General features: G+C 42.5%; 2 protein-coding genes across 7 annotated transcripts in view; one reads left to right on the top strand and one right to left on the bottom strand.

The window, feature by feature from the left end:
• PSTPIP1 (proline-serine-threonine phosphatase interacting protein 1) overlaps positions 1-26334 on the top strand; it is a 469822-nt gene that overhangs the window by 169722 nt on the left and 273766 nt on the right. The gene's annotated exons all lie outside the window — the stretch shown is intronic.
• Positions 1-26334, bottom strand: part of PEAK1 (pseudopodium enriched atypical kinase 1) — a 113982-nt gene that overhangs the window by 64423 nt on the left and 23225 nt on the right. For 4 of the 6 annotated variants that reach the window (XM_061447288.1, XM_061447284.1, XM_061447287.1 and 1 more), the window contains exon 2: positions 1203-1372. The gene's annotated coding sequence lies outside the window, so the exon portion shown is untranslated. Of the gene's footprint in view, positions 1-1202; positions 1373-3608; positions 3629-26334 lie in introns of those variants that run through there. The other 2 variants (XM_061447285.1, XM_061447286.1) reach the window with 2 other exon arrangements.

Consider the following 26334-nt stretch of genomic DNA (forward strand, 5'->3'; position numbering starts at 1 on the left):
CAGGTGGAATAAATACTGTACCTGGTCTGGTAAAGGAGAATAGCTATACTTGTAAGGTCAAAAGTCACATAAATACTGTCAGACCTGCTCCTTCTCGAGGATAGAGGGCAGTGTAAGAAAGAACTCCTATCAATGCCTGAAAACCCAAGTTCTTAACAGTTTGAAATTGTAGCAAACAAAACCACAACACAGAAATTTCTTTCTTTTTTTCTTTAATTCATGCCAAATGGAAGCAATGTGGCTGTATGGCATTTCTGATACATGCAGTTAACATGACTGGTTTCCATCAGTGGAATCAAACTAGGGAAAATCCTGTTGTACGCAGGTTCAGTGAGGCTTTGGCAAAAGCAGAGAGACCTCAATCTCTGCTCTCAAAAGACATCAAATCATCATTTTACTGTACTAAAGGTGTTGTAACTTTCCCTCTCCCCCCGGCCCCTTAAACCTTCTAAGGGATTACACTTCAGCCACTTCTACAAAGGGACAAAGCCTACAGTCGGGTAGCCAGGAGAAGCTGGGGTCTTGCTACTCCCACTTCAACATTAAGAAGTAGCACGTTTTAGTATTCTGGCTAGTACACTGCCCTGGTGAAGATGCAGTACAGGTCTCAAATACAAGATAAAGCTACTTGAGATGTTTCATATCCCATTCTGAGTGGATGAGGGGCAGAGAACAGGATAATCAAGTAAGAACAGCAAAGAAAAGAAAAAAGTGGAAATACAAAAGAGATACCAGGAGCTGCTGATGGTTGGCAGAAATGAGCAACCTTCCCAGTGTGCTCTGTGAGTCTTGTTGCATGTTTCAGGAGTTCCACTTAATTACTGACCATCTAACTAAGAAGAGATAGAGAGATGCTTCTACAACTTGTTCCACACTGCAGCTTTGCTAGGCATTTGGTAGGAAGATGGTTACTAATAGAGAGCAATAGCAAAACCCGATTTTGTTTTTCAGTGATGAACAGATGGAATAAACCCTTGGGAAGAAATTTCAACTACCATAAAGTAAACCATCAGGTAATGAAATCCCAACTTCTTGCTAATAAACGATTAAAAAATCAAAATTTACAGATTCGTCCAGTATTTGGCTATTGTAAGATTGCTCTATTTAAACTCTAGTAGTAGTAAACCAACATTCTCTATAATCCATATAAATTACCTTACGATACTGTAGGAGGGAAATAAGATGTCAGAAAGCTTAGTTACCGCTTAATTTTGAGGCATTTCATCCATTCCAGCATCAATGGTCTCTTTGCAAAACCTTCTGCAGCTACTGGCAGTAAATCCTGCAGAGAACTCCAAAGCTTCTCACTTCTCCAGACGAATTCTCTTCATCCCCTTCTCTTCATGGTCACTGGTCAGGACAGCAACATCTTCTGTAAAAGACAGACAATGGCCTTATTTCAAACCAGTTTCAGAGGTGTAAATACTGCCAGTTTTCCTTCTTTAGTGACCTTCTGATCTCCCAAATGCTACACAAGCTATAAAGAGACACCTGGATTCTTCGGGGGATTCTGGCTGCATCGCTGCCACACCAGGCTCTCCTCCTCTTCCTCAGCACGCCCATTTCTTTTCAAACCCCAGAAGCACACTGCTGCAGTGGCTTTCAATTCTACCTGCTATACAGCCACACTATGAGCTTTGCCATGAAAGCAGGGGCTGGAGCACACACCCTGTAGAAGGCAGCAGGTATCACTGCAGACTTTACAAGGAAAAAGGAACAAGTAATCTTAACAACTTCACGTTATGTTACTTATCTTTGCATATTAGCATCTGTGGTGGTTAGACTTGCATGGAGTTAGCTGCTCAGATAAATAACCTTCACCTGAATCCAGTATAACTGAACAGTCAGTTCTTTCGGGTGTTTTGGGTTGGGCTTTTCTTCTCTCCCCCCAGCTCAGCATTCTGCTCCTGTGCCTTCAAGTATAACCACATTTGTGGATGCCAAAGTTGGTGGAAAGAAAGTAAACACTAATGCCCAGAGCAATTACTTGTATTAGGAAAGCCACAGATGAGATGGAGCAAAGCGCTTTGTTACTAATGCGAAAAGGCTGCTGAGCACACCCAGGCTGTACAGTAGCGAGGCAGCACTGATGAGCGTGACAAGCAGAACCATCAGCTGCCGAGCAGCATCAGCAAAATGCCTTCTGTTATTGCTACAAAACCAATTTTTTTGGACATTTGGAAGGAAGATGCTGAAGTAGTTTTGCAGAGGAGCAGCAACCCGAGATGAGTATGGGCCATCATAACAGCAAACACGTATTGATGTCCTTAAAAATGGAATGAATAATGCTAAAGACAGATAAAGGAATAGCCACAAACTTAGTCTTGAACTTCAACTTGAGGCTCCTCATCTAAATGGAGATACTAGAGAGAAGTCAAGAGCTTACTCTGGATGGAGAGTTAATGTTCTCCTCCCAACCACTCTGCTTTCACAGATGGGATTAGTTGGAAATACAATGTAGGGGACAACCAGAAAGGAGACCAGAGCCCTGCAAAGGCTCCAGAAAGAGTGGTGAGAGAGCATCCCAGTCCTGAGGTGTTTGAGAACCTCACTCACCCAGCAGCAGCAGCACTAGTGCATATTAGAGAGCTACGTGAATTAAGAAAAGCAGCCCTGAAGAACAGAGGAATCAACAAACACTTTTAAGGCCTGGAACAGCTGCACTGAACCCAGATGTAAAGTCCCTCATTAAAGGGATGTGTTTGTGTGAAATTTTAACCCCTTCCAGAAGATTTAAATTGGGAATATATAAACTGGGAGCTCTGTGAATTTCAGGCAGCACACTCAATGTACAGAGGCTGGCTAGGGGAGGGGGATGCATTTCTTCTCCTTCAGTGCTGGAGGTGGCCATGGGGTGCCATACTGTTCCCAAATTGTAGGTATCTCTAGGCACATCTCTATGGGAAACACCAAGATGGGAAAACCTTGTCATAGCTACATCTGTGCCTGCCTCAAAATAGACAGATTAAAGGTAGAAATAGTAGAGCAATACTAAATTTCACCAATGGCTAGCAAATAGTGTATGTAACATTGTCATGGTTATCCCAGGGACTTACCTAAGCCAAAACCAAACCTAAGAACATCTTAACAAAACCAAACGATGTCACAATTGTAAATGTGCTACTTCTCTAAGTGTAGATAAGCTGGAATGCTATGAAAACCCCAACCTTGACATTCATATTCTTGGTTTCAGCTGCACGCAGGCATTTTTAAGTCCTGGAACTCTGCAGACATTGCAGAGCAGCAGCAAAGGGCTGTGCTTGCCATTTGCCTTTCCTTGCAGGATTGCACTCTGACAGCTCTGCCACAGCTGGAGGTGGCACAGATTCCCTACCACAGCTTTCCATAAATCAGGTGCTCCTGTGGCTTGCGAGGAACACTTCGGTGTGTTTTAAACCTGCCATTACATTATGTCTTCTAGGTGCCACTGAAAACATTTTGCTTCCAACATAAGCTCATTGCCTATGAAAAGTCAACAAGTGGTATTGGAGGCCATAAATAAAGTTGATATTGTACTCACAAACAGCACGCAGACTTATACAATGCAATTTACCACTCAAAAAGAGCCAAACCCTGGCACACACCCTGACCGCTCCGCATACACTTACATTGAATTTACAACATTTCAAGTTAAGCGATAAAGATGACACAAAATCCTTCCTTTTAGCTGCTGCTCTCAATAGACAATGAGCATGGCTGGAGTAAATGGAGCTGCGGATAAACCCCTCTCCGTTTTCCCCTCGGCTTTCCGCAAGGCTGCAGGCAGCAGAAGCGGGGTGTGAAAAGAGCTGCCATGTGATTCGGTGCCACACAAGCTGTCCTCGCAAAACAAAGAGCGAGGAATGCTAAACAAATGAATCACCAGCCATTTCTGCAACACAGCCCGACTTTCTAGCAACTGCCAGCGCCGGGAGCGATCTGTCCTGTCAATCCGAGTGACAGCCCATGAATAAAAGGGCACCTAATTACAAGATTAGTAACAGGAAGTCTCCCTTTCAAAAGCCACCATACAAGTTATGATTGCCGGCTGTGCGAGGAGCACAAACTGCCGCAAACCCGAAAGGAAACAAAGCCCCCATTTGGGAAATATTTTTCCTATTCATGTTGCCTGCACGTGAACTCTTCATGGCTGCGAACGGCTGGTGGTACTTGAGCGTTCTGTACGGGGCCTGATTTCCATCCTAAGAACTGTTCACTTTCAGATGGCTCTCAGATTTGCCAGGCTAGTAGGATTCTGGCAACATTTATGCTGTTTTATGTCTCAGCATGTTGATATCTTGGACACAAAACCCTGGAAAAACGCACCGTTATCAATACACGCATTAGGATATCCTTTTTGCACGATACACTAAAGGGAGGGGAGACACATTATTCCCAACCTGATTGCATCAGCAAAGCAGAACAGAGTATCCCGGGGTCAAGATCGACCACCAAAACACTTCATTAAACCATGGGATTTCCTTCCAGCAGATTTCACAGGCCTCCTACACACAACGGCCACGTGACAGCTTTGCCAACGAGTCTGGCATGGAATATCCTGCTCTGAAAGACCAGTGCTTCCAGAGCTCCGGCTCAAGTGCGAGGGGATAGCGCTGTACGTGCAGCCAGGCTGCTCGGGTGATGGTGTGCTCAAGCGGCACTGCCTAACCCTCAACGTGGTAACAGACAGGGATATAGTATTCTGGGTTTGGAGGGTAATAACCCCTTCGCTTCTACATTATCTCCTTGGGTGAAGAAATGCTGTAAGCTACATCTACTTTTAAAGGAGATAAAGGGAATGAATTAGTGCAGGGAACATGCCTTCCTTTCCAGATGTACTTGTTTTCAATACAAATTCAGAGATGCACAGGAGAAAAGGCACAAAAAGGGAGTTTAAAAGGCAAAACTTTTCTTACTTTGAAAAATATTAAATCTAGCATAAATATACTGCCTAAAACAGAACTGATTCATGGAGAGATTCATGGAATTACTTATTAACTTGCTCATCCTTAAGGACTCTTAAAAACAAGTATCTGTTGAAGGATTTGCTACTCCTGAACCATTGATCTGAAAATCTTTTGATTCCACAAGATGAAGACACATCCCAAAGGGCTACTGTGTAGGCTTGAAAGTCTGTGTGCTCTCAGAACACGATTCCTTTCACGGAAGGAAGGAAAGATTAGCAAGAGTAGAAAAAAACAGCATTAATTACTTTGGTTCTGGAAATGAGGCGGAAGGAAGGTTCTCTGCCCAGAACCACCACCAGCTATACTTAACACAGGCTGATCATCCAGACACAGGTTGAAACCAAACTCTGACTATACATCCACCTCCCGTTCTGGGACCAGATCCAGCTGGCCCCAAATGGAAGAGAAAACACCACGTCTTGTAGCTGTCATAGCCACCCGAAAAAGCTGGGTACAACTCACTGTCATCAAACTGACTTTCTAGAACACAAATCTACCAAGTGTACCTAGAAGTGACACCATGTTGGGCCTATTCATTGGGAACACATTTTCTTTCACCAAATAAAATACTTTGCCATGAGCCACCATGATAGAAACCCAAGCTCAAGATATAACATACAGCATGTCTGATTTGAAATGGTTAAAACCAAAAACCAGCTACCCTCACCCCTCACCAAAGAAGCCTGAAGAGTCACATCAAGAAGAACCAGCGACTGAATTCTGAGGCCACCAGGGACTATCCAGGCCTTCAGCTGCATCTTTCCTACTGCAATTTTTAATCATTAATTTTTGGCCTAATATTACAGACCTACTATTATTTAATAAGAGGAGACAGCAGAAAGAAGACAGGAGGTACTACTAGTCCCATCCCTATGAATGAATCATGTAGTACAAACCTCTTACAGATTAAAAGAGGCACATGGTTTATTAAAGCTTGGAAGAGAGTTTCAAGCTTAGCCAGTAGGAGCCTCCTAAAACAACGAAGAGCTGTGTAGTGCTGTGAAGGAGGCCATGGGATAGAAGATGGGAACAGGAGCAGCACATGTCAATAAAGCAACAGAAATCTACTGCATCATTTTTACTGTTCTTTGCTGCAACCAGAAGCAATGTTTCCTGCTGGTACCGGCATTGCCTGTGCACAGACATCTCGTGACTATCTGCACGTGGCTTTCCAGAGGACTCTTGGCACAGCAATACAAGCCTCAGGTAGCAATATGGACACAGGGATACAGGAAGGAGGAAAAATCAGCAGTGCTATAGCAACAGGAGAAATGGAAAGCAACAATAAACTCCCCAGGCCAGCCCAAGCCCTCAAAGGGCTGTTTATGCAACTTTCCTTCACAAACCAAACCCCAAACTCGCACTGGGATTACAATGTGAATTTCAATCCTCTCCCCCACCCAGCACCACACTCCTTTGCTGTTTGCCGAGTTTTATTAGAACCATCTGCGAGATCCTCCCCTTCCAGTCCCTTATGTCTGTTAATCTGGCAGCTGCACTTTATCATCTCCTTCAAAATCTCTGTCTCAAAGTTGTTGAGACAGAAGGTCTTTGACAGGCTAGAAATTATCTCTGAAATTAACAAAGAACCACATCAGACACTGTGCTTTACAGATTACAGGGGAAGAATGGGAGTTGGAGAATACATATATATTTAATGGGAAGATAAAGGTTTTTGGGATCAAGAGAATTTTTACCAATGCAATTTATCTGACAAAAGCCCCAATTTACTCAAGTACTGCAAGTTGCCACTGCAGAATAGTTTCAAGATCATCATCATGGATTGGCAGAAGCGAAAGGCACAAGTATTGCCTGACAGGAGCTCTTGCAAAAGATAAGCAAGTGGAGTGCGAAGAGAAGCAATGCTGAAGTAGCAGAGTTTGAGTGATTTCCTTTGTACACGATACAAGCACTACATGTTTTTGAATACAGGAGTCACGGACTTCAGGCTTTCTTTTTATTAGAAGTACCTCAGAATCTAATTGCTCTGCAATATCCTGTACTCACCTTGCCATAAATTCTGAACACGATGTGTCTGTGTAGGCACATGAAATTGTTTCACTCCACTACACCTTTCAGAAGTGGGTTAACGTAGCAGGATGGACACACACCGCTTCTGCAGGTAAGAAAATCCCAACCAAAACCCTGCAAAGTACACCTTGCTTTGCAATCCTCTCCTTTGCTTTAGTAGCCTGAGCACCCTGCTGCTTAAGCTTCAAGCTGTCTACAGAACCCTCCTAAAACACGTGCGTTCCCTTCCATGTACAGATACACATACCAGCACCGTGCACTTCAACCTGACAGGACAACTTCTGCCTGCAGCGTATGGCAGGGCTCATCATCACTGATGGAAAACAGCAAAACTCCTCGGGGCTTTTGTTTGTTCTGATAGTTTTCTCCTCCAAAGTGTTTCTGCTGAAGTGTCTGCCTCCTTGCACAAGAATGGTACAACCTTAACTTGTGGGGGATTAAGAGACACACTTTTCCTCCAGGCTTCTCTAAATCATCTCCGAAAACGTGTTTTAAGTAAAGGGTTTTTCAAGTTCAGGGGTTTTGAAATTCAAGTATGAACACAACGTCCTCATGTTTGTAGCATCTGAAGACACTACATCTACTGCTTGGTTTATATTATGAACATTTTGTTTCTTTTCCCCACAAAGAAATACTTTGCTCTTCTCATGTTGTTGCTATTTAAAAGGTAACAAACAACTACAGACAATACTGAAGTGCTACCAACATTTGTATGTGTGTAAATTTGAAGACTCTGAGAAATCAACTGGCTTAAGTTTTCCCTAGAGTAACCTCAGCACTGGAAATAACCTACTCCACCCGTGCATACACATAGCCCTGAACCCCACTAATCCTATCCAAGACATGTGCCTTGTTCTCATCTCTCAGGACCTTTCTCACTGTGTTTTACACAAGTTAAAGTGCACGACTTTCCTGAGCAAATCCTTCATTCCTTGTTTAAATAAGCAAGATCACTTCAAGTGTCTCAACTACTTGGACTTTGACAAGACTTCTACAGCTCCATACACTGGGATTTGCCATCACCTTCCCACCCTTTCCTTTCAATCCTTAAAGAAATGTATTAAGCAGTATTTCAAATGGGTCACAAACAAATGGGCTTATCTTCTCTTGAAGATAACCTGTGAACATTACCATAGAAGGCAGACAAATTACAGATGTTTTAATTGCACAGGCTCTACCTGTGCAAATGTAATCATTTGAGTTGACAGGTCACGAGAGGCCAACTTTAAAGGTGGTTTCAGAAGCATTAGAAGCAGTACTGTCATCATTTCACTTCATACATTTTAGGTGCCAGTAGGAATGTTAAAACACACCTGAAAAGAGTCACATGAAAAGAAAATGTATGATCTCAAATGACAGCATCAAAAAGTAGATCTGCTCTTAAAAAGTGTCCTGGGATCTCTTCAGAGAATTAATGAACCCCCCCAGTGTGTGCATGAGAGCAGAGGAGAGACCTGCATTAAAAGACTTAACATGACTTTTGTTAGCACATACTTTACTCACCGGCTTATCAGCAATTCCGGTAGAAACAAGATCTCTTGTGCAAGTAAGAACTTTGAGTGGACCCAAAGCTTGAGACAACTAACTTAAAGTTTTCCTTTTCCCTCCCCTCCTTCCCCCAATGCTTTGTATTGGAAAAAGTATCATTTGGATGAAGAATCTCTTATAAAGCCTCTTTTCAGGTCACCTTTGATCTTTACAGAATAAATACATTTCTATGAGCTAGAGACAGCAAGGACAAAAAAAGCAACTCAGCTCCCCCCCCCCCCCCTTCCTGTGTACTTCTTTTCTAAGGTATCAGGAATATATTAAGCCAAAATTGCAAACAAAAGAATGCTTGGGACCATAAAAATAAAATTACACCCTGCTGCAAATGCCACTTTCCTTGCTCTCGAGTCTATGACCTGGATTCTCTGGTTCCAAATCAACAAACGTGACATGGCAATGTATTTCCTGAGAGCACTCCAGGGCTGCATCTCAAACAAGACCACCGTTAACACGCTGCCTCAGACTGGGGCTGCCAGCTGTAAGTACCCTCCCCACAGGAGCCAACACTTGGGGACGTATGACAAAGGTTATCAGAAAACCTTCCTGCACTGTGATGTGAAGAGAAACTGGCAGACTGAGCACACTCGTGGCATTCTCCTTGTGAAACCTGCCCATATGAAATGAATGCATTCCCTGAGAGAAGAGGAATAAAGGCCGTTTCCAGCCTGCTCAATAGGTTAATACCACAGATGAAAGCAAGTGAGCAGCCCCCAGAATCAGTGTACTGGAGAGAACCTCGGTAGGGCTGCAATCTGAGTACCATAGCAAGCACAGTATGAACTGCAAGCCCTCCTTGGGTGCATCGTGTTCAGAAGGACAGCAGATCAATGCAGCCCTCTGCACTTGTGGGGCTGCTGCCAGGTACACTGTACACAAACCCACTGCTCATTCCTCACACTGCCTCTTTTGCCAAGATTGAGACTCCATCTCTGTTGATCCTGTGTGTCCCTGGAACCAAACCACAGACATGGGAATACCACCAGCACTTAGGGGCAATTGTGAAATATGCAGTTTTAGGAATGACCTTAATGGCTCTGCCACAATGGAATCTTGATTCCCACCCCTTAATTCTGCCATTTCCCTGGCTTGTCAAACACACAGTTCCCAGATTCACTTCCACTGGAACTGCCCTTCTCTATGTGGGTTGCCACTGAAGTATTTAGCCCAGAAAACCGACTCAGCTTTAACCCAAAACATCACTCAGCTGAGTGTTTCTAATCACTGGAGTCAGAAATGTACTTAACTGTTAAGCCATATACACGGGCCATTAGTCAAAATTCCCTTTCTTTTTAATAGTTTTACCAGCTTTGACATTTCAGAACACTATTAATTTAAGTCTGGTCTGGAAAAGAAATCTCACCAATCTTTAGGAAACTGATTTTCAAAAGACTATGCTAAAATGTCTTCATGGATTGCTCTCATTCATCAATGTTTCACTTAAAAGCAGGTTTAAGATAAATTAAATGGACCAAAAATGGAGCCCTTCCAAGAACACAGATTAAGTTTGTGACAAGAGCCAATCCACACATTGGACTTCTCAATGAAGTTCCATTTGATCTTGCAATGAGAAAGCCACTAATACAATATATAAATCTAAAGCGAGAAACTACAGCAGGAAGCAAACTGAACTGGTTGGATTAGCCAGAAGATGAAGAAATACAACAACTGCTGAGGAAAGCCTCAGAAAGGACAGAAATGCTTTACAGGGTGACAGTAGCTGAGCAGATCAGAGCAGAAGTTCAGCTTGTCCATTAGTCTGCCTCTGGCAGCAGCCCAAAGCATAAAGGCAGAACCAGCACCACTGCCAAACCCTCCCCACATCTCCAGCAGTTTGCAGCCTGGAGATCTGCTGTAAAAGAAATGGCATCTTTGTACTTGATAGTCTCGCATGGAATTTTCCTTCATAAATTTATCCAATTACCTTTTGAACCCATTCACAATTTTGTATCCACAACATCCTGTGGAAGGACATTCCACAGCTTAACAGCTTTGCCTGAAGTACCTTTGTGCATTTGTTGAGCTGCCAGGCTGTTGTTGGGGAAAATAAAAGACCCAACAAACAAAACCCACACCAGATAAGAAACTCGCTCCTTTGTACCACCTCTATTTGCTTTCCCATATGCCATCATGATTTGTGATTTCTTTTCCAGGCCTCCCTCAACCTGTCTTCCAGTTTGAAGTGCTCTGATGTGCACCATCACTGAGGGGTGCTGCTCCACACCTCCAGCTCTCCGTCCCACATTCCTCTGCTGCATTCCTTTCAAGTTAGACCTTATGGCAGATTCAGAAGCTTTGAAGAAGAGGGTGAAAGAATTCTTGAGTGCTGAGAACAGAGACACACATTTAAAAGTAGAGAAATTTCTTTTGGGGAAAAAAAAACACATAGAAAATAAATGCAGGCTCATTGCGATGCTCCATATTTGCAAGCAACAGAACTGTTCAAGTATTATTAAAAGGAGATTTAAAATAGGGGAAAAAAACCTTGAAGATTTGTAGTAGAAGTCACGATTTTTCTGTGCCTTCATGCTTTACAGAGCTGAAATAATTTGTGTGCTGTTTCCCCCTCTGCTAAGCACTTCACTGCGTTTTATATCTTTCTGCCCCATCTATAAGGAGGCAGCCGTGCTAGAGGCAGTACACTAATGAGACTTTGTATTCTAATTGCATTTATATTTTGCAAGGAAAGAAAAGAAACAATGGGAGTGAAACAGATTGCAAACAAATGGACTGTGGGTGATGGCAAAGGAGGATGAAGATCATTACTAGTCATCTTATACCTTTTAAAGTTGTAAATGTAATGCCTGGAACTTTTATTTTCCAGTATGTAACAGGGATCTTTATTATTCGCTTCCAAAAGTATCCCCAAAACACTGGAGAAGGCATTTTGATCTGAGTAACCTGGTCAGTCTCTGAACAAAGGCGCTCCTCAGACTGGGGATGCCACACTGGAACACCAAGGAACAACCTGTTACAGGCAGAGGTGCTTTCCTCAGCTCACCACTACCTGAGTGTGCGCTGGTGGTACAGTAGGAAACAGCTTGTTGCAACTGTTCTTTACTACAGGAGTTATTTAATGAACTCCAGCTGAGGTCAGGCAAGGTCACTACAAGTCCAGTCCCCCGGAGGTAAAACACCTTGCAGTGAGCATCTACCCAGGGCAAGCTCTGCGCACACACTCCAGGCTTCCCTCTCCTTTGTGAGCTTCTGCACAAGGTCAAGGGTGAGTGCAAGAGGCTTGGTAGCTGTGAAGATGGATACTGTTCACTTGGCCCTGCAGAATGGGTTCTATTAATCTTTCAGAGAAACTGCCCACCTCTAACCTCCAGTATCTCAAATACCAAGTTTTTGAATACTAAAGAAAAAACTCCCACAGAGTGGAGGAGTCACAGGTTTCCCACACATGACTGTGCTTGAAAACATGCACATAAATGGAAGAAACCCCACTGATATCTGCATACGAGGTAACACTTCCGATGCTTGAAAACTGTCCAGCATATCCCTTCATCGACGTAACACTGCTCTCAACAGCCACAGTGCATGAGCAGTCAGTGGGAATAAAGGGAATGTATTATCCTGGAGCTCTGCAAGGTTTGTGGTGAGGAATTCTTCCCACCCCTCCGCTGCCCACTCTGCACAATGTATCAAAGTCCGAGCTGCTGCTCCACCACAACTTCCCCACTGTCACCTGCTGCCCATTATTCACTCCAGCCACATCTGCAGGGCATTTTTCTATCAGATGAGCTGGTTAAAATTCCTTCTCCCTTTCTCTTCTGACCCTGGGGGAATTTTGAATAGGCCAGCACTGACCTACAGGAATTGATTATAACCATTTATTTAACATGCCAATGCTTTGGTATTGTTGCAGCTTAGAAGCTCTGACTGGTTTCATGCAGGCTCCCTTCACTTCATCTTCCCCAGATACGTGCATTAGCTCACTGGGTGCAGGGGAGCACGGCTGAAAGTCACTGCCATTATTTGCTTTTAGGCTCAGATCCGTTTCCATGCAGAATTTTGAGCAGTACACAAGATTTCTACAGACAGGAAAATGTGTACCAGCGTGAAAATAGCTATTTATCAAGTAGAAGTATTTAGAAAGGTGTACTAAGGTACCCATAAATCCTCTTCGTAATTGAAGAAACGTGGAGGTGATTTTCTTTATGTAAGGGAAGCAAACTGGTTATTCCCTGATCTTTGAGGAAGACAGGACTTGAGAGTTCAAAAGCTGTGTATGCATATTGAACTGAGCCTCTTTTCCTCTCCAAGATAATCACTCTGAGTAAAAGCATCGCACTTGTCAGCGTTTTCCTCCATGCCAGAGGGCTGAGAGGGAACTTGACCTGGATAAGATTGTTTCCTAACCTCTGTTTTTAAAATGAGCTAACAGGCCACTCTGTTTCACACAGACTGCTGCATATACTCAAACTTTGCCGTTACAAAGAAGCTGTTTAATATATTTTTGCTGACTGCAGTTCAAGAACCTCTCTTGTAGGAAACCAACAGAACAAAAACCAGTGGAAAACTGGTGGCTGTAACAGGGCTTGCAAGTACTGGAGTTTAATATATGTGACATCTGTGTGTTACAGAAGAATGGCAGAAGGCACAAGCCATGAGGGCTAATGCTGTCACAACATGCTCCCCAGAAGAAGCCAACCTTAGAAGCATGGTGACAAAGCTACTCAAGCAAAACATCATGCGTCTGTACTTCCTTGCTCATCACACACATTCAGAAGTTAAACTACAGGTCCATGCTTCACCGTAAAAACCAACTGCAAAAAGTATCAAGTGCATGAATTTGGGCCCTTCTCCCTTGGAGCAAGAAGTCCTCAAGCTGTGGTTTTGTAAGATAAAGGGGAAGTATTGATAAAGGGAAAGCCAGGCTGGACGGGGCTTGGAGCAAGCTGCTCTAGTGGAAGGTCTCTGCCCACAGCAGGGGGTTGGAACTGAATGAGCTTTAAGGTTCCTTCCAACCCCAACCATTCTGTGGTTCTATTTTTAACTCTGAGTTATGAATTGTGCTCTAGCCTACAGCTGTGTTTCAGCTCGGCTATACACCGTGTGCTTGTGAGGCAAAACCTGACAGGGGAAACCAAGGGGAAGACAGACACAAATTGGAGTTACATTCTGAAAGCAAAGCAGGAGCTCTTGGGCTAAGATCTGAGCACTAATAACCTGACTGTAAGCAAGGAGAGGCAGGTGCACAGATACCACTCCCACAGCACACAACAAAAGATGCCAAGAAATGGAGAAAGCTGTGTCATGAATATCGTCTCATTCATTTTACACAGATTTTAAGCCTCAGCTGGTTTCTTGATCTGCTTTTCCCAGTGGCCAGAGCATCATCTGCCATGCAGCGGTTTGGCCATCAGTAAATCAAACCAACAGTGCCCTCACAAAGCTGTTTGCCACCGGTCAGAGAGGACATGATATCTCACACCTCCTCCAGTCCAAGGGACAGGCCTCTGACACCATCTTGCCCTCCCCTTCACAGCAGACAAGGTACCTATGAGGAGACAGACTTCCTCTTATGCTAAAGCAGCCTCCTGAGCAGTGAACTGAATTATGTGGTATGCAGAATGAAGGTAAAAGAAATACTGTAACAGCCACATTTTCCTCTTTCCTGGCATTCAACAGAAACTCAAACTGAGCACCCTTGCTTTGGGTTTCACTCTTAGCTGGACTTCAAAGAGTTTGCCAACATAACAGTATATATCTTCGCTTGGTTTCTCACTTCAGAAAAGTCGGCTGCAACCTTAACTGGGTTCGTCCTTGGCACAATGTACTCTCACTTTTTCCTAATTCTTACTATTAATTATCATGTAAAATAACTTTAGGACCGCTAGCAGCATCTTAGCTTTGCTTCAGTATCATAGGTGACACAGCACAGAAGACAGCCCTTGCAACAGAAGGCCTGTAGTTAGATACCTTACACACAGAGATGTTAATGACCTCAGCAAGGCTCCTTATCTGCATTGCCTGGATCATTAAGGGTGAAGTTACACAAGGGTGTCCTTATAGATGAAAGGCTGTGGATTCACTCCTTTACCTGCCTTTGCTGTCAGCCATGTTCTGCTTCCTCTTCTGTGCCCATCAACTCACTAACACAGCAGAAAGCCATCGACTTCTGCCATGTTGTGCCGAATTAGTGGGTTAAATCAGCTGCCAAAGACCTGAGGTGGTGGCACCAGCATGGGTGGGGAGGAAGGGGAAGGGCAGAGTGCTGGGGAACTTCCTCAGCAGCAGCAAGCTGCTGGATGGGATTATGTCCTGACAGATAACTTTGCTTTGGGAATACTTTCCACACTGCTGCATCTATTTTAGCTCTATCACTATGATCTGCGAGCCACACAGTAGCACAAGCACACAAACTGTGTAGTTGCAAATCTGTATCTATAGCATTAGAAACAAATAAGTGGAAAACCTGGTTGTGACTACTTGATTCGTAAGGAATCCTTCTCATTTGCAATGATGGACCCGAAACTGAGGCAATGGAGCAACGTGCTCATAAATAGGAACACTGAAGACCTGCTGATACGGCCCTGGCAGCTGATGCCAGTGCGCACAGGCTGACTGGCACACCTGCAGTGCTCCTGAAAGCCTCCAACCTGCAAACCTACTGGCTTGCAGGAACTGCCTTGGGAAACCTTGCTGCAGCAAAGTAAACTTCAGCAACCGAGTAGTTTGCCCAAGCTCCATCAGCATCGCGCGCAGGGGGACACTTTATTTACTCTAGAATACTTCAGTGATTTAATTTAACTTGGTAAGGAACTGACCTGGGCTAAATCAACACAAGGACTTGAAACAAATGCAAGAATTTGAAACACAAGAACACGCACTAGTCAGTGGCAATCATTTTTAAATTAAATCATTTGTAAATTGAACTCCCACAATTTACATATCAGTTACTTCTAGGCAAAACCTTGGTTTTTAGGCGGAGGCTCCATTATCATTTTCTCAGCAGAAGAATAAACTTAAACCCCCAAGACGACGTTGCTTTAGGCTGGCAGTTGGTCTTTTTTGGCACGCTTCTCTTTCTCCAGCTGAATCGCTTCCCTGATTGGGTTCACCACAGGGCTGCACAAACACATGTGCTGGCACACCACGGAGGCAGCACAGAGGTGGAAATGAATGACCAGGACAGGATGGGAAGTCAGGCTGCTGTGCCACCGGAGATGCAACCCTGGCTTTCATCTGCTTTCTGTTCTCCACACAAGGTAAGCTACAGAACCATGAAGAGGTGGGAAAGAGCGATAAAACTAAAAATGAGGAAGGGATATGGCAATAAGGAGTAGGAGGCAGATTCAGGGTATTTAAATACTGAGATGGTAGCTTTGAAGCACTCCACAAGTCACAGAAATTCCAAGTTCCATAGAAAATACAAACACATTTCATCTTGCCCATGCAGATACACTACCTGAAATCTAAGTCACGTGTCATGTAAAGTTGCCCAAACTGAACTCAATGCAAAGAAACCTTCCTAGACTTCGTTAGATGCCAAGTTTGGCTACATTACCCTCTCTCATGTACAGAGAAAAGTTTATTCTGTGAATAATGCCACTGCTGAATGGCATTCCTCAGAAAAATCATGAAAATAACTACCCATTTGATTAAACTCCAGAGTTTAAGAAAATGTCATAATTTAGACTAAAAAGTGGTGGTTTTGTAAGAGGATGGGGATGGAATTCAGTGTTTCCTTCCTGAGGACAATATGCTTTGGTGTTTGCAAGTATGTTCCCAGGATGCCAAACTGTCTGCTTGATGATTTACAGAAGAGCTAAGAAACACCCTGGCAGTTGTTACAGCAAGCAGTGAACTTGTCATCTGGTGCTGCTACACACCAGTGGGCTTCAAATCCCATGAAGGCAAGGGTTTTCCAAGTTTCCAGTGAGTGCAGCGGGCCACCAGGCAGGATGACAGGGAAACCAAGCAGTAAGAACAACCCTTCCCAATCCTCAAAGCCAAGTTCAGAAGGTCAAGCTGCCTCAGAAGGCAAATGCTTCCATGGATCCCTGTGTCTGAGACTGTCTATGTGGGCAACGCCACAGAGCTTTGTGCCAATAGGTAACAGATACGAGTCACTGGAGACTTTGGAAGTGATAGTAGTAAATCTAGGCAGAAATCCTTTATAGAGTCATCTGAAGTTCAATGTTGAAGTTACTCTAGTGAGGCATTTCAACACCATCAAAATCTTGTAGCTGTTTTGCAGAAGACTTCTGGTATCTTAGTGATAAATATGGTTGACAAGGACAACCAGAGAAAGACCAAGCAAAATGCCCCACATGTATGAGGTACTTGCTGCCCCTCAGCTGCCTCTAAGCAGTATTTGTTCCCCTAGAATTCTATCACTAAACATTAAAGTGGTCAAGACCAGCAATTGCAAAAATAAAGATGTAACTCCATTTTACAGTAAGCATTATTGGGCTGTGGTAAGCAGGAAAGCTCATGCTTCAAACTGAAATAAAAAGGTTGGGATATAGTTCAAGAGCCAGCTAAAAGGCCATTCGCTTCTCCAGATCCTGGTTTTATTCTAACTCTAGCTGGGTCAGTTATTCCATTTACCACTTTTTTCTCCTTTATTTTATTATAACACACTCAGTTAAACCATCTCCAATTCCAGTGACCTCTGAACAGACCATTTACAGTCCTCATTTACTGTTTTAACCTGGCAGTTCCCCCAAGCCAGCACAGTAGGTTGCAAATCCTGTACCCAGCCAGTGTTCTATTACGATTACTCCACTTTTTCTCTGGTGTTTAATACACATGCCTGGACACATTGTATTCTCCTCCTTTCCGTTATCAATCATTACATCGTGAATTTCCAAAGCAATATATAGGTTTTTCTGTGGTTTGTGATGGGCCTAGCTTGTCACAGATGTTATGAGAAGTCAACAAGAACATATAAACCTAATAAACATTGAACAAACATCGGCATTTAATGTAGCACATCATCTATGCCATGTTGCTCAAAGCAGTGGTCATAAACTACAGAATTTCATACTAACACTAAATTTTGATGACTAAACTGGTTCTTTCATTCCAACAAACTGAAAGTACAATGGACATAGCAGCTGATTACACGCTGGAAGCTACAGTTACTCTGCTAACTAATCCCGAGGATTCCAGCCATCCTGAGCATCCAGGGGTGGAAGGTCCCATGCTTATGACTCACGCTACTTTTTTTCCTCTCTTCTATTGTTTTGCAAATTCTCAGCTTAATCTAAAATCCATTTCATCTAGAAACTTCCAGGCTCAGCGGAAACTCGAAGATAATCTATTGCAAATGAGTGATGTTTCAAAAGGGTGTGTTATCTACAGCATCTTAGATCCATCTAAATCTGGGCTGGCACAGCCCTACCCTTGTCACTGGCTTCTGAACTTCAGCTGCTTCCTGCATTCACACATGGATGCTCCCATGATCCATGGGGAGCCACTTTAGGGAGCTGATGGAGCTGGAAACTGAGTGCCACCACAGGGAGCCAGAGGGAATGGGCACATGGTGGGTGGGAGTCACACAGAACAAATCACACAGTAAGGTCACGGCAGTCCAGATTTAATCGGGTTTAAGTGGAGATATAAGACATTAATCATCCTGAATGAGCCGTGCCTTAAAGGAAATTGGCATTTTGAGGTTTGGGTTTTATTTTAAGTATTGATTCATTTTCACAAAACATTTTCAATCTGTGCATTAGCAGAAAAGTTATCCTACATAAAACAGTAATATATTCTCTTAATGGGATACCTAATCATGACATTTTATCTCTAGAGTTCTTTACGAGCAGATTCGAATTTCAAGGGCTATGAGTACAGTGAGAATATTGCCTGCTTTCTCTGCCTATGGCTGGCAATAATGCTTCGAAACTGGTTTTGATAATATCTAAGATGCTACAGTAGCCATGCCGGAACCTGGGACTCTCTTCTGCTTCATTGCTTTAGGTTTGCTAAACAGCCTGTTTTTCTGTGCTAAAACAACTGATGAGGATACACTAAATAAAATTTACAGGAATACACTTCAGATTATATCAGGGTTATAAAAAACACCTCACGGGTTTGTAAGAACAGTAAGAGGGTGCAAAGCAAGATTCAATCCACTTGCCAGTGATAACTTTCCATGCTGGGTACCCCACGGCATGAGCCCAATCAACCCTTCAGAAATAAACGCACAAAATGGCAAATCTTTTACCGTCACCTTCCCATGTCAGGTATTTCTGCCAGCCTTCCTCCCTTCTTCAGACGGGGAAACTCTCACCAAGTCCTCAGTGCTAAATACATTCAGCTATCAGTTCACCTACTAATGAGTAGCTTTTAGCATCCAGCGCCTGTTCAGAGAAGTCAGGTCTGGAAGATGAGAGCACAGCCTTTAATAATTTACAAGGCTCATTAATCTTATCCCAAAAGACAAACAAACAGAATTTGATATCTACTAGGATTTCCCCACCAAATCAAGACAGATCCTAATGGCTTCTGAAATGCTGTTTCAGTCAATAAATAGTCTTGAAATGTTCTTAAAAAGCTCATATTATTAGAGACAAGACATCAGGAACCTAAAGAAACTTGCACTGTCAAAAATTAGATGCAAAAGGGTTAACAATTAAAGATCTTTAGCATCTGCCATATTGAGTAAAACTTGTTATTTTAAGTAGACACACGTAGGTCTAGACTGGTTGTGCATAGAATCAAATGCCAAGTATGGCCAGAGACAGAATTCACATTCAACATCAAATACCCACTTGGACAGTGAAATATAGAGAAACAGGAAACAGGGAAATATAGCCTCTAGACTCATCCTGGGACTAAATACACAAGTTCTGCACTTCGGTAAGTGGGTAATACATATTCCCATTACGCATATGTTACAAAGAGCAACACAGTGATTTGTAAGAGCATTTGGAAAAGAACTATTCTTAAGCAAAAACTAAATGTTATGGCCAGAACTTCAGTGTACATCTAAACCCCAAAGAAGAACCCAAATATAAGTCACTTAGTTTTCTTCATGTCCCCTGCTACAAATATATACCTTACATGTATAAAACTGCTTTTTCTCAAATACTTACTAGTAACAAAGATTTGCCTATGAGAAAAATTATCTAGTTAGATCTCCACTTGTATCTGATCCCAGACTATTTACAATATTCTTGCTTCTGTTTTGAAGTCATCCTAAAGGGGATGATCTAAATGCTGGAGCAGCTGGCTGGAACACCCAGCCATACTCCGTGGGAAAGGAGGGAGGTCCTGTGTTCTTCCATTGCCTTTGTTAAGCAGGTGAAGGCACAGGAGCTAGGCAGCTTGAGGTGCACCACCTCATTTCTTGCTCCAATTAGATTAAAATGCTCCTAACACCATGGGTCTGGGATGAGGATTTTATCCAGGCAATGTTCTGCCTTCTCTTCCCATAACGAGCCAAGTCTCCTTCCCACCTACAAAAACCAGTGGGCAGAATTACCGTATGCTACAGGATAAAAATGCTTAAAACCCACAGGTGCCTTAGAGCTCATGCCTGTCCCATGCCTCCAGAAAGCGGGACACAGAATAAACACCATTTTCCCACAGGTCACTCTGAAATGGCAGTGATCAAGGAACATGCTATTTCCTTAACTGCAATTTCCCTTTTATAAAATACCCCTTTCCTCACATCAGGCTCTATTACAAGCAGCAAACCACAGCACTACACTGCCTTTTCAAAGCTAAATGTGTATGACACTTGCCCTTTCCTGAAGTTCCCTTCTACCACACTAACATTTACCTTCCACTTAAGGCTTTTAAGCAGCACAAGGAGCCTTACTTTCAATCCGAAGCAGTACACTGAAAACAGCAAGTGGTGGAACGTATCCGGACACGTATTCAGCTCGCACCATACTTCAGTTTCAACATATAAACCTTTATTTTTCCACAGAAAAGTACTTTTCTAATATCCAGCAGTAATACAATTTTTGAAAGACCATTCTGTCTCCAAAGAGCCCATTAGGATCAGTTTTCCATTCTAAACAGAAATTCCTATCTTCTCAAACAGCTCCAGCTCCTCCAAAGCAACCAAACTACCCTGAGCTTTCTAGCATGCTTACCTGCCAAAAGAAACACATGCTTCTAAAGGAGGAACAGTAGAAAACTGAGAAGCATTATTTAATGGCAATGAAGTTTGAATGGGCAAAAAATATCGTTGCTTTTCTTGGAATTGCAGGTTTAGCTTAGAATTGCTCTTTTTTCATTAGGCTGGTAAGATCTGCTGCCCTTACCCAATTGGTTTTTCCACAGATTGCTACTTTAAAGGTCTGCTATCTGCACGTTGGAGATGACCTAAAGTGTTAACACTTTACAGATCCATATTTGTGCATGTGACTACAATCCTCAATTCTCTAAATCCTTATTTCCTAAACTTCTGGGGTTTTTACCTCAAAGTTTCAGCTCTTTTGTGCTATATGTAATCAAGAAATACACACACCATATATACTTACAGAGAATGGAGTATTAAGTATACACCAGGGTATGTAACATTTCACTTTCCTATCCTGAATATTACTCAGAAGAGATCTGTGCAGTTAGGACCCTTATTTTCCGCATGTACTCCTCATCTCTGACACAACTTTGTCACTGCTACCGGCTCAGAGCATTTGGGCTGCAGACCCCACACATAACACACAACTGCATAGATCAGGGATCGCAAAGGCTGCTCCGATGCTGCTGTATGAATTACCGAGGTCATGGTGCTTTCAGCTGCCTGCAAGGACCTGTGAAGCTACGAGTGCCCGAAAGCAGTTCAGCTGCAAGGGAAAATAGGGTTCAGCATGCACAGTCATTGCCTTGAGAGTTACAGCACAGAGACCTTAACTTACAAGGTGAATACAGGATATAAGTGATCCCCAAGGAGCCCCTTGCTTTCTTGTTGACAGCTGAGAATGATTACATGTACAACCCCCTTTTGCAATTGGCTTTTAGGCCAGTAGTTTTAAATATTAACATTTCATTAGGTATTTCCTTCATTAAGTTATTGACCATCTTTATTCTTCCCTCCAAAACTGTGAGGATTGCATGTGCTGTGTGGTTTGGGTTTTTTTGTTCACCTCCCCTTCCCCAGGGAAGGTACTTATTCCCCAAGGAACTCGAATTACTTCTTTGCTATAGATTAATATCCTCTAGTTTTACTCCTCTGAAACTCATTCCTCCGTTCAAAGAAGTTTTTCACTAGGGGAGAAAAATCCAACACAACATCAAAGTTGTAAAGCGACAGAGATATACAAAATACTGCACCTTTTTAGACTGGGATATTGTACGGTGTTTTGTGATACAATTTATGGCACAAAATCTCACAAATTTGGGGCATTTTCTGGTTTAAGATTTGCAGTTATTGTTTGCAGCAATAAAAGTAATTAAATATATAGCATCCTTATGAAAAGGATTTGATGTGAAGTTGTCCATTTTAAACATAAGGCATGTAAACTCTTCTGCAAATGCCAGTCTTTCCATCTGTAGGCACACACAAGCTCATCTCTGTACTGCTGCCTCTCTCCTCTGCTGAAGAAAGCGTTGGAATCAAATCAGAACCAATTGTGGAGGTGTTCCTGGGGGACAGTTTCATGGCTTAATCACTCTAACTTCCTATTCTGTTAATAATGTAGCTGAATAAAAATGATCTGATACTACTTGTGCAGTCATTTTAATGAGTCCCTGGAAAGCAACGCCTGGAGTGAAGCATGCCCAGATCTCCTGAATAAGTAGGGAAATTTCTGCACAAAGATTAGAAACATTTTCAGTTTATATACATCAAGAGCATCTTTTTGATCCTGAATCCTTATTCTGCTCCAAAGAAATAAAAGGAATTTTTACAGAAAGTTTCTTAGTTAAATATGAAGATCAATGCCTGAGCTAATTCCTCCCAGCTTCCCCCTCCAAATCTTAGTATATTAATCTCCTTTCCTTTTAGCTGCTCCAGTTCTTGCATAACAATGCCATTTCCTGAATTCAAATTGCCACAAATAAACCGTAAAGCTGAATAATACTTACTTAAGCTCTATGAATATTCCCTCAAGCAGGACATCCTTTTAAAACTGGGGTGTACCATCACAGCATCATTCTCAGCTCTTTCACACTAAGAACCAGAAGCACTGCAGCAAGCAACAACCTAAAGAGCTTCCTGAAACATAAACCCACCTCCCTCTCCAGGGGAGATTTTTAATACGCTACCCATGTTTTGTTTAAATTCTTACCACTCCTTATAGCAGCCATTTATTTCTCTGTATTTGGGCAAGCTCACAGGGAAGTCCTGGACAGGTATTGGCAAAGGAAGAAAAAGCACACTGCTAGCATCCTCTGCCTTTCTGTACACACAAACCCACATATCTTTTCCCAGTGTTCAAACTGCCAGTGCTTAAATCTTTATGTAAGTGGTTATTCCGGTAAAATATGAAAATTAAACCAAGTATTTGATCTACAAAGTATCACAGTCATAGAATAGATGCTCAGTACTGATCTGCCTGCTAGGCAGCTCTTTTCATTACCGGTATTGCTAGTGAAAACGTTCACCAGAGGCTATACCCAAGTGTGTAATTACTGCGTTGTAGCTCCTACCTGAACACAGGCTGGAGTTCCTGTATGTTGGGTTTTAGCTAAAATGTGCCACCTGAAGCATGGCTTACAGGATGAGGAGCACGGCAGTTGATGGCAATGAAGACATGAAGACTGTAGATGGACATAGTCCAGAGGGGACTATCACAAGCAAGGAAAAAATAAATCATTGTGAATAGCATCGGGGGTGGGAAGAATATATTGGACTTCAGAAGGCAAAACTTATTTCACAATTGGGTTCATTACAACAAACTATTCACTATCACAGCTTTACCATCTACTCAAGACCCATGACAGAGCTTTTCTCAAAGGGTTTTCTCCAACAAGAATAAAACCAGGATTACTAAGAAGAGATTAATTACCTGTTGTAGGTTTAACATTTAAATCCCCAGTGAAAAACACTGCATGACCTTTGGTGAGACAAGGCTGTTTTGCACATTGAAACTGTTAAAGTTTATTGCACAAGGAACAATAAGTAAGGACTTAAACCATCTGTCAAAGTCCCTAGGCTACCTAAACATTTTTGTAATGAGCCATAGAGCAACATACACACTGCTGTGCCCAAAACCATACCACTTGCTTGATGGAGCGAGTGTTCTGTACCTTCATCATCTCAATGATTTAGCACTGCAGCGACTGAAGTGTGCCACGGCACGATGAGATGCCAAGCAGTGCAAAAGCTGAGCCAAACCCACACTGTGCCAACCCAGCCTAAGCAGCGCTTCCCTAAGGAATGAGGAACAGAAACCAAGGCAGTTTTTAAAACCTGATCCTGAAAATATACAGATCAGGAAACAGCCCCATAGCTTTTGGAGTGGTGCCACCATGATCAGCATCTCACCACCTGCCTTCCCATGCACTCTTTAAGATAAGTCTTCTAAAAGCAACCTGAAAAATCAGCTGAAATGGAAGTGAAGAATCTAGAATGACAGACTAGCTCTTAAGGTATAAATCTCTAAATAAAAAAGCCCTTGGAAGCCCCAGAGCAAAAACACAGTTTAATCCATCATATTTCAGCTCACTGTTATACTGACATCTTGGATTCCAAGCATTTTAGAAGCCTTGAGATCTGTATGAAACTTCTAATCTGAAGCTAAAAATGGGATGAAATTTATGTAGTATCAACCTAGCAATGTACAAAACATTATGAAAGACAGGACAGTTTTAGCATGCAAAAGTACAAAACACATTTACAGGGTTTTCTGCTCTGAAATATCTGAACTTACTCAGATACAAGTTTACTATCGCTGAATACTCAACTATGTTTAGAGCAACAAGATTTTGGCTCTTTGACTTTCTCTTTAAAGAGTATGCAAGCAGCTGAGCCCTTCTGAGCCCATCAGCTCATCAACAAGACATTTCTTAAGGTGCAGATTTACAATTTGCATAAGAAGATAGAAATCTGCAGTTCTGGTCGAAGGGACTATCCCTCCACTTCTTTGGCTGAGTGTTCCCAGTGCAGCTGGTGGAAGTGCTTATAGGTTGTGTAATCAGCTAGATAGATGCGGTCCTTAATCTGGCTGGAAACTAATCCCCCTACCACAAAATCTCCAGCCAGCTGAGGAACTTGGTTCAGCTGGTCACATCTGCACAAGTGCTAATGCTGCTGAGCCTCCCCCTCTTTGGCAGTACTGCCTAAAAGCAGCCTTATGCAATCAACAATCTGCATCTGCCGAACCACAGTTAAGTACCTCTGGGATGTTCACTTGTAAACAGCTTCATGCTTTTAATATTACTCCACTTCAAGGTTTTACTGAAGAGGCAACTCTAATTTCCCAGAGTGTCATTTCATCTTTTTTTGCAAGTTATTTCTGACCATAGAAACACAATCAGAGAGAACTAAATACTGTGATAATTCTCAAGTAAAAACTTGAATTGGGCATGGTATAACACCATATTTTCAACAAATTCTGACTTACTTCATTGTACTAATATCCCAGAAATCACACATTCACATTCTAAGAAAATGAAGTTTGTTGCTGTGTGTCTTCCCTTGACAACTTGCAAACACATAAAAGGAGAGTCAGGATCCCAAATGCATCTTAAAATCTGCAAGCTCTGCAAGTACCAGCTTATAAAGGCAGAAGGAAGCAACCAAGGCAGAAACGATCAAGGCAGAGTGCTGCTGAGATACACTTGGCAGAGTCCAGTCCGCCAAATGGATCTTACACATGCAGCTCTGGCCCAGCCACACACAGCACTGCTGCTGGTAAGTGATGCACTGGATGTGACAGAAAGGGATGTGGGCAGTGGGAGCGCACTGGAATGGGGAACTGAGGAACAAAAGGGCCAGTACATCGGAAATAAACCTTTCTCCTCTACTCACAGAGGTGGTTAAGAGAGAAAATCAAGCCTCAGTTTTCCAAGAACATGTTTTTTTGCCCCAAACTGAAAGGAGTAAAAACTTCTTTTCAAAGGAATTAGAAATTCCACAGCATTTTCCCACTTTGTGCTTATGCCAAGCAATGCCACCCCACTGAACACCACAAAGTTAAAAGATTCAACAAAATACCTTTCAACTCTAAGAAGAAAAAAATGGGTAAAATAACTCAGGAAAATTAATGTGCTTTTGTGAATTGTTTTGGTCATAATCATGATACTTTTCACTGCGATAACGTCTACCCACCTTTTCCAAACATGAAGAAAACAGACTTGTATTTCCACCCCAAGTCTTATCTTTCCACCTTAACACTTAAAATTGTCCAGTGACCTAAAGCCCTTCCATTTCCCCCTAAATCCCAAAGGGATAATCAGCATCCATCTGAACAGATACCAGGTCCATTAGTGTATAATCTATCGGATACTTGATCTATAACCGTAAAATACATAGTTACATTTGGCATGCAGATAGCCAGCAACATCAAGTTTGGTAGGCAGTCTGATCCAGGGACAAGTTTCTTGCAAGAACTGAACCAAGCTTTCACAGAAGTTGGGCTGTGTTTTGAATAATCCCAGATTATTCAGACTATAATCAATCCGTAAAAGAATAGCTGCTTATTTCACAGATCACATACTTAGTAAATTCTCACAGAATCACCTCAGTCATCCCACCCATGCACACACACACACAATAAGAAGTCAGAGGAAGGAGAATGCTCATACTGTTTTAAATTGGTCACTTGAGTTTTGCTTTGTGCCTTTTCCTCCTGAATAGAGAAGTAATTTTCTTACCCTGGCAACAGCTGGTCTCTTGAATACATGTTAATAGGTGGCTTTCAGTTTTGAAGATCAGATTTGAGTTGTTCTCTGAACAACA

This window comes from Pezoporus flaviventris, unplaced genomic scaffold, assembly GCF_033815535.1.
Source record: "Pezoporus flaviventris isolate CSIRO_AGI_PZ_B2104156 unplaced genomic scaffold, CSIRO_AGI_Pfla_v1 ptg000006l, whole genome shotgun sequence".
Classification (NCBI taxonomy): Eukaryota; Metazoa; Chordata; class Aves; order Psittaciformes; family Psittacidae; genus Pezoporus; species Pezoporus flaviventris.